The 9,344-nt window shown below is 51.0% G+C and overlaps 1 protein-coding gene across 2 annotated transcripts in view; it reads right to left on the bottom strand.

The window, feature by feature from the left end:
- Positions 1–4,380, bottom strand: part of A4galt (alpha 1,4-galactosyltransferase (P blood group)) — a 35,591-nt gene extending 31,211 nt beyond the window's left edge. For both annotated transcript variants that reach the window (XM_008844756.3, XM_017801017.2), the window contains exon 1: positions 4,059–4,380. The gene's annotated coding sequence lies outside the window, so the exon portion shown is untranslated. The remainder of the gene's footprint in view (positions 1–4,058) is intronic.
- Positions 4,381–9,344: the final 4,964 nt, after the last annotated feature.

Genomic DNA, 9,344 nt, shown 5'->3' with positions numbered 1-9,344 from the left:
CCGCTCTCCCTATAGCATTTTGTAATAGTTTAAGCTAGCCAATAACCACGCTTCTGCTTCTGTAACCTGCTTCTGCTCTATAAGAACCCCAAACCCCAGACCTGGGCGCGCTTCTCCCTTTGTCAGGAGTTGTGCCCACAGGTACCTGTGTAAAATAAAAGCCTCTTGCTATTGCAACTCGAGGGCTCGACTTGTCCTTTGTGGTTTCAATTTTACATTATTCCCTTCCGGAGAGGTGTCACTGAGAGGTGTTAACACCTGCTATCTCCCAGGGGCCCAGGGGATGAAGCTGGTAAACAGCCCAGTCCTGGCAGTGAGGGAGCCGGAGACCTCCTACCCAGAGTACAGTCCCACTGAGGATTCTCATCTCCCTGCTGAAGAGCTCAAAGCCAGTTCAATAAGGGCCCCTTTCTCCCTGTTCTTTTCTGTAAGTCCCTCTCCTACTTCCTGGGGCCCCGGGACCTCAGTCTATCAACCTGCCCCTCCCTTCTCTCGGGCCTCAGCAGAGCCTTTTCATAAATGCAGCCAAGTCTCCTGAGATGCATACACAAAGATAAAGTAAAATAAAAATGAAAAATCTGCTATTTGAGGGTTGGGAGTGTAGCTCGGTTGGTAGAGTGCTTGCCCAACAGGTATGGAGACCTGGGTTTACTCCCCAGCCCCACATAAAACTGGGCACTGTGGACTGAAATCCCAATATTTAGGAAGTAGAGGCAGGAGAGCCAGACTCAGACGTTTAAGGCCAGCCTCAGCTACACAGCCTGTTAGAAGCTAGTATGGGCCACATGAGACTCTTTCTCAAGACATACCAAAAAACTAAACACACACACATGTACAATATTAGTAAAATAAAAGTCACCTATAACAAAGGAAAAGCTCTTTGCCAAAGATCAGACAAGCAGCAAACCCCTCACTGAAGACCTGTGTCCACCGGTGAGCTGCACACAGCGCCAGATTTCTCAGGCCGGCCCAGTGACTTCATTTCTAGGGAAGAGGGAGGGATGCACCGCCACAGTTCGGGCTCAGTTCATCAGTAGAGCCAAGTGGCTCTAGGTATAGACACTCCGGACCCCATATGTTTTGACTAACAGGTTAATTCCTTTCCAAGAAAAATCCAACAATGTATAAATGTATGCATACATTAAATGTACCAGGATCTAAAAGCCAAATACATTAAAAAGAAGCAGCACCAAACTAATCGGTAAGGGTGCTTGCTGTCAACCCCGATGGCCCCAGTTCAATCCCTGGGTTCCACATGGTGGAAAGAGAACTGACTCCCACAGATTGCTCTCTGACCTCCACACATGTACCATGGCTAGAGTATCCCCCCAAGCCCCCAAGGGTCATGGTGGTGCATGTCTATAATCTCAGTACTAGGGAGATAGAGGAAAAAGAAGAAAAAATTCAAGTTCATTAAGCTACAGAGCAAATTTGGGGCCACTCGTGAGAGACTTTCACCCCAAAACAAAAGAATCAGGCACTTCCTTTGCTACCTTGAAACTGTACTAGCAAAAGGGCAGTCGCTGAACTGGGCATGATGGCACACGTATGGAATCCCAGCACTCAGGAGTCCGAGGCCAGCCAGAACTATGTAACAAGACTTTGCCTCAAAACTGCAGTGAGAGACGGCGAGGCTCAGTCAAGTGCTTGCCTGGCAAACATAAGGACGTGAGTTCGGTCTCCAGCACCCACAGGGAAAGCTGGAGCAGTGGCTCAGGCTTGTACTCCCAGTGCTCAGAGGCGGAGACAGTCTCAAACACTAAGGCGAATGATTCCTGAGGAATGACATCTGAGACTGACTTCTGGCCTCCACATGCACACATATGCAATACACCCTCACACACGTGAACACACACACATACAAAAGCTATCACCTCAGCCTGCAATAGAACAGTGAACCAAAATGAACCTCCTCCTCTCTGTAACATACACAGAAAGGTGCTGTGCTATCAGCAACAGAAAACAGAGGAAGACAGTCAGTGGGTAGGAGATGAATTCCACAGGTATGTCTGTCCAGCAAGTTTGCAGAACCTCGGCCCTGCACCCAGCAGCCAAAATAACCACCAAAACTCTGAGGCTCCCAGAGTCTGAGGAGGAAACCTTAGGACCAAAAGAGACCCATTAACTAAATATGATACAGTATTGAAAAATACAGAAAATAAAAGATGAGGAATAGTCATGAAATTGTGCTATCTACAAACAATACACAGGCAAGATGCTCAGACATGCGCAGTGAGACTTTAAACTCCGGCCCCCAAAATGAGAGGCAATTTTTTTGTTTTGTTTTGTTTTTGAGAGTCGGTCACCCAGTAGCCCTAGTGGGCCTGAAACTCTCTATGTAGACCAGATTGGCCTCAATCTCAAAGATCCGCCTGCCTCTCTGTCTCCTGAGTACTGGGATTAAAGGTGTTAAGAGAGGCATATTTTAACAATAGCTGTCTCAAAGTGATTTCAACTCAGAACTTTCTCCCTGCCTCTGGTCAATTCACTCAAACATTTAAAGGGCCCTCGGGAATTCCAACACAGTCCTGAGAACCTGCCAAACTTCTCCCAAAGAGGGAGGTGAGGAGGTGAACAGGAAAGACCCGACTAGGCTCCCCAGCTTCCTCAGCTTGGGTGGTCGTTAGTGGTTCACCATCCACCTCACCTGCCGCGCTGGAGACCCTTGCCGTCTACTGCACTAAGTTATTGGAGGCCTGCGTGGTTTGGGCTCATGTGGTACTCCATCACAGCCTCCTGCCCTACATTCCACAGTTACTTTTAGAGATTAGCCGGCCCTGCCAACTACCCTGGGACATCACCTGTTTCACCGGAGCACAAACACTCTCCGCGGCTAATTCCTGCTAACACAGACATTCCCAGCAGGGCCAGGCACCTGGGGCCTTGAGAAAATGTTTGGGAGAAAACATAAGGCCAGGATTCCCTCCCCCCCCCCCGCCCTTTCCTTCGTATTTTGGTCTTCAAGGACCTTCCTTTGTGGGATTTCGGTTGGGAAACCCAGATTATAATGGGTTTAGGGACAGACTGGAAGGGTTGAAGCTGGCGTGTAGCACGGTGGGAGGCAATCCTGCTGGCTTCCCCATTCTTGGGGAGGAGGCCTGCCTGCGCAGGAAGGGCAGGGCAGGTGTTCCCGGGGAAATTCGATGAATGGTCAGTCCCTCGGGTCAATTGGAGGCGGGGGGGCAACCACGGCTGTGCCTGTTCGCAGAGAGAAAGACACAGGGAGAGGGAGAGAGAAAGAGAGAGGGAAAGAGAGAGAGAGGTCCAGAGGGAGGTAAACTTTTAACCCCCTCACAGCGACAGGTGAAGGAATCTGCCAAGGAGGTGAGAGCTTCTAGCCCCAGGTGTCAAAGGAGGAAACTGAGGCACCGGGGGGGGGGTGCTCGCCCTAGCAGTGAAGCAGGGCGGATTCCGGGATAAAAGTCCCGAGCCGCAGCCTCTTCCATGCCCAGCAGGTTTCCTAATCCGACCTCGATCTTTCCCGTCCGGAGAAGCCGGGAAGAGGAAGCCGGCTGGTTCCCGACCCAGCGGGCTGGCAGGCGGCTCCCCACTTTCTTCTGGAAGACCCTATCCCCATCCGAAGCCCAGCATCCAGAACCGCCCCCGCCGACACCGGGACCCCGCAGCCCTTCCTCCAGCGCACGGCTGTTGAGCCCCGCCGCGGCCTCCCGGGTCCCCTCCGCGCCCAAGGTCGCGGCGCAGGGCACCCGCGATGCAGCAGAGATGGGGGACTTAGGGTCCCCGGTGCCCTCGTGGATCTGACCCACCCACTGGGGCTGCTGGAGGGGGTCGCGGAGCCCCCTCCTGCAGAGGCTAGCCCGCTGCTCGCCGCGCTCAACTTCGGGGTGCGTCTAGGGCGCAGGCAGCTAGCGAGCAGGCTGGGGGACCACGCCGCGGGGCTGGTGCGCACACAGTGGTCGCCTGTGGAACAGGTGGCCCGGAGGGGGACCGAGCCCCCGGGGCCACGCAACCCACCTTCCTCCCGACCCCGCCCCGGGACCCGGCTGAGACTCAGGAGGGAACCCCAGCTCGCCGCCGGGTCTCCGCGCCCCGCGTACCTTCAGCTCCCAGCCATGGCTGGCCGTGGACAGTGAGGGGGGTGGAGGGCCGCGAGCACAGCGGGCGGGAGACCGCGCCCTCAAGCCTGGGCGGGATCACCCGCCCCGCCCTGCGGGGCCGGGTCCCCCTCTGCCTGCCGGGTCATCCCTAGCCTGCGGCCAACAGGTGTGGGGCGCTTCCCCAGCCTCTGGGCCACCGAGGCTGGACGTCTGCTATTCCTGCGCCAGGATGACAGGCGTGGGTCCTCGCCTCGGGCTCCCTTCCATCCTTTGAACAGATAGGAAAGCCAAGGCTCGGAGAGGTTAAATGAGTGGCTTCAGAGTCCCGCAGCTGAGAAGGGGAAGCAACCCAGTCCGAGCCCGGGTCTGCCTGACGCCACTGCCCAGCGTCTGTTGCCCACACTCCTTGCTGCTCCGCCCCCTATCCTCCACCCAACCCCAGGTCTGCTCTGACTCGGGTAAGGGCAGAGCCGGATTCGTTTTCCTCGGCAGGCAGCGGAGTTTCAGTTCTCTCTTTGGATCCTCCTTTCCCGCTCCCTCTTGTCTCCCCCTGGATGCACACTGCGCCCTCACTGCCTCCCGCCCCATCCTTCTCAGCAGACTAGCCGGTGCCCAGGCCTCTGAGAAGATGGAAACACTCCGTCCTGGCCCTGAGAACAGTCTGGCAATAATAGCAGGTGGTGGATAAACATGCTTTGAATAAGGAATTCAGTAGAAAATTCCCACCCCACCTTCTGACATGGCACGCAACTCCTGGCCTGCTGGCAGTGCCCACCCCTTCCCCTTCCCAGACCCCCAGCTGACAGCCATCTGGCAATCCTGCCCCTCTGGTGTGTTGGATCAGTCTGATCAGCGCCATGAGCTCACTTCTCCCATGATTTGGTTTGGTTTGGTTTGGTTTGGTTTGGTTTGGTTTGGTTTTTTCAGACTGGATCTCATTCTAGCTCAAGCTGTCTTGTTACTGGATCTGACCTCAAACTTGTGGCAATGCTCCTGCCTCAGCCTCCCAAATGCTGGACGACAGGCTTGAGGCATCAAGCTTATCTACTCTTCTCATCTTAAAACTCCAGTAACAAACCTGCGTGATTGCCCACACCTTTAATCCCAGCACTAGGAGGCAGAGGCAGGCAGATCTCTGTGAGTTTAAGGCCAGCCTGGTCTACAAAGTGAGTTCTAGGCCAGCTGGGGCTACATGGAGATCCTGTCTTTTTAAAAAAGACCAAGAGGCTGAAGAGATGGCTCAGCAGTTAGACCACTGGCTGCTCTTGCAGAGGACCTGGGTTCAAATCCCAGCACCCACATGGTAGCTAACAACCGTCAGTAACCTATCCATCTGCTGCTGACCTCCAGATGTACACACCACCTCACCCTGGCTTCTCTGACTTCCCTATTTCAAACCAGGCTTGCCCATCAGGGTATCCCCCTTGCCTCCTGGACATTCCCCCAGGTACGTATAACCATGTAATATGCTTCCTTTGTTGTTATCGCTTTAATTTTTTTTGCCTGTGTATGTGTAAATGGTGTACATGCATATTCTTGTGTTGTGTGATGCATGTGTATGGGCAGATGCATGTACACATGTGTGCATGCTCATATAAAGGCCTAAAGTGGATGTTAGGTGTCTTCCCCAGTAATTCTCCACTTAATAGTGTCTCTCTCACTGAGCCCATCACTTCCCGCGTGTCTAGCTAGCCAGCTTGCCCTGGGGATCCTGTGTCTCTGCCTCCTTGGTGCTGGGATTACAGGCAGCCATCTTGCCTTCTGCAGTCTTTCGCATGGGTCCTGGGGATCAAAATTTCAGTCTTCATGTTTGCATGGTGTCTTAGTTACTTTTCCTGTTGCTATGATAAAATGGCCTGAGAAAAGCAAAGTAAGGAAAGAAGGGTTTATTCTGGTTCACTCACTGTTCAAGGCTTAGTCCATGATGGTGAGGAGTCAAGACAGCAGGGCCTTGAAGAAGCCTGTCACATCATATCCACAGCCAGGAAGCAGAGAGAGATGCATGCGTGCTGCTGCTCATCTCCCTTTCTTCACTCATAGCCTAGGCTCTTACCCAGGGTATGGTCCCAGCCACAGTGGGCAAGTCTTCCCACCTCAATGAACACAATCAAGATAATCCCTCACAGAACCCAGAGGCCCATCTCCCAGGTGATTCCAGGTTCTGTCAAGTTGATGGTTAACACATCATCACCACTTTACCACTTGTCAACCTGACACCCAAACACATCACTTTGGGGGTGGGGCATATCTTTTTTTAAAGACAAAGTCTCCCTGTAGCCCCAGCTGGCCTGGAACTCACTGTGTAGATCAGGCTGGGATTAAACGCGTGCACCACCAGGCTGAGCCTTAAACATCATCTTTGAGCCCACACTCCTTGTCTCATGACCATGTGGAAATCTCAGGATATCGACAATTCCAGGACCATGGAACATACCCCGAGGAGATCTACAGGCATGGAGTGGCAACAGATACTGGACATAGAGCTGCAAGACTTGGTGGGGTTTTTTTGTTGTTGTTTGTTTGTTTTAGCAACAACTACTTTTATTGGCTGAGCCATCTTACCAGCCAATGAAGTGTATTTTCAATATCAATGTCAAAACACCAGTGACCAAATTTTGTCTTCTGGTAACCGTGTTTCTTCTATAAATATATATTATGGTACCTTTTGAATGCCAGGGCCAGCATCAGTGCATGGGTTAAACAACCTGTGAATTGTAAGGAAGCACACCATTCTACCTGTTAGCTCTCTTTATAGATCAAGTGGCTCATATTTAAGGTGGTCAGTTCAGCATTAAGATGGACAGTCAGAGAGAAAAGGGAACCATCAGAACATAGGTCACGAAGGTAGTCACCTGATGAGGGAGAAATAAATCAGGGGCGAGGACCTTGTGCTCTGCCTAAACATAAGTATGGGAAGACAGTGGCCAACAGGTATGCTGAATGTGGGGCTCCACAGGACTTTTAAGTCCTTGACTGCAGTTCCAAAGAATAGCTGCAACACTCCAGGAGTTCACAGCCTGGAGAACTGATTCTTGCTCATTCATTATTGTGTCAGGGAAGAAGCAAGAGACAGGAGCTTCTTTCATGGTAGCCATTTGACTTCCTTGGCACCCAAGATGAAGGTTCCAGTTAATGACCGCAGCATTCCTGTCGTCATGGGCTTGTGCTCCATCACTTGTTAGTTAGGGGTCTTAGGAGGATCCCTTCTATGATCCTTCTTTCAACCATTGGGGAGAGAGATTTTTGTTCTTCCCTGCTTCAAAATCTCTCTCTCTCTCTCTCTCTTGAATGTTTGCATGTATGTGGACATATGTGTGTAGGTGCATTTGTATATGTGTGTGAGAGTGTGGAGGCTCAGTATTGATATCAGGTGTCTCCCTCAGCCACTTTCAACCTTCTATATTGAGGCAGAGTTTCTCACCGAATCCAGAACTAGCCAAAGACTTGGTGTTTTTTCCGTATAATGTATATGTATATATAATGTTTTCTATAATGTAAAATGCATTTATTCCACTTTTTAAAATCCATGAAATATAAAATGCATTCAGTTCCACTTTAAAAAATAGGGGCTAGATGGGCGTGGTGGCGCATGCCTATAATCCCAGCAGAGGCAGGTGGATCTCTGTGAGTTCAACACCAGCCTGGTCTACCTAGTGAATTCCAGGCTAGCTGGGGCTACAGGGAGACCCTGTCTCAAAAAAGACAAAAGATAAAAAAATTAAAGTAGGGGCTGCAGAAGGTTCAGTGGTTAAGAGCACTTACTGTTACTATAGACAATCTGGGTTCAGTTGCCTGTACCATTGGGTGGTTCACAATGACTCTTAACTTCAGTTCCCTTTGGCCTCTGTGGGCACCTGAACGCATACAGTGTACATAAACTTACACAGGCACACATACACACACTTAAATAAAAAGAAATATTTTTGAAAAAATGAAAAGTCCCATAGTGTTTAGCAAATTCAACACTTTAAAAATCCAAAGCCTCTCAACTATGAGGTCCTATAAAATGAAAAACAAGTTACATACTTTCAACATATAATGCACAGAGTAAACATTTCTATTTCAAAATGAATACACTAAAGGTATAGCAAGAGCTGATCAGACCCAACAAGACCAAAATCCAACATAAAAAGAGCCAAATCCTGCAGCTCCATGTGATCTGGGGGTGCGTTCTACGGTCCAGGAGTCATCAGTATTGTGAGGTCTCCACTTCAGCCTGGCCTTCACCTTCACCGCTTGACACAATGGCCTCTCAGGCCTCTTTGCCGGACTCCAGCCTTGCCATACCTTGCCTGGCCTCAGTTGGTCTCTGAAACCATGGAGCAGGACTCACTCAATCTCCCATCCACACCTCCAAAACCAGTACAAACAGGAATACACTGACAAACTCTGTTGCCAGCTGGGGATGCAGCCTGGCCCCTTGGACCACAGGTACATCAGGTTCTGTGTGCTGACCCCAGAGAAATACCTTCCTAGGTGTTGTTTTGAGGAACAGAGAACCTTCTCAGCTTAGGCTCTCTTCCTTTCAATGAATTCGGATCTTCACAATATAGAGGTCCATCTTGTACTGAGATCTCCCGGGGCAGGGGTGGCCACTGCCTTGTTCATGGCTGTGTATCCTTCCTGGGATAGTATGGAAAAGAATAGTCTGATGACCAAAGTGAGGGGCACAAGTGTCCCTTCGGAATAGCTTCACTCCTGACAGGCTGGTTATAATACCACGGGTCACAAGGCAGATTAATAAATTAATAATCCAAGGTTGTCTTTGGTCTGGGTATTGGTGGGGGGGTTAGGGCTTGCAGCTAAAGGAAACTGCATGTCATAGCAGGCTTGCTTATCAACTCTGTCACCAGAGAGCTGCAGGGAGCATGACCGGATTTCTGGGAAAGTCCAGGCTCCAAGAAGGCCTGTAACCTAAGACCCAGAGAACCAATGGTTGAAATGTACCAGCATCACAGCAGCTTACCTGGTGATAGAATCTGAGCAAGCCTGAAAGGATGTGGGGCTGTGGGTGGGTGTTGTCTCCACCTGCAATAAGTCACAGATCTGCCCAAGTCTCTCCAAAGTGAGCAAGCACACAGGAACGGAAGCGAGCAGCTTCTGAGAGGCAGGATGCTGGGAACAGCAAAGGGCCAGGGAAGAGCAGGTAGAGAGCCTTGGTTGTGACCTGAGAGCAATGGCCTGGAGTTCACCCTGTGCTCACCTGGGGGCCAGGAGTGGCTTACCAGCAGTGGAAGGAAGTGAGTTTAGAGAAGATCCTGGGGGCAGGGGTGGGGGCTGGAGGGG

Source organism: Nannospalax galili, unplaced genomic scaffold (genome assembly GCF_000622305.1).
Source record: "Nannospalax galili isolate Female #2095 unplaced genomic scaffold, S.galili_v1.0 scaffold180, whole genome shotgun sequence".
In the NCBI taxonomy this organism is placed as follows: domain Eukaryota; kingdom Metazoa; phylum Chordata; class Mammalia; order Rodentia; family Spalacidae; genus Nannospalax; species Nannospalax galili.
This window is presented reverse-complemented; position numbering and strand designations above follow the sequence as displayed.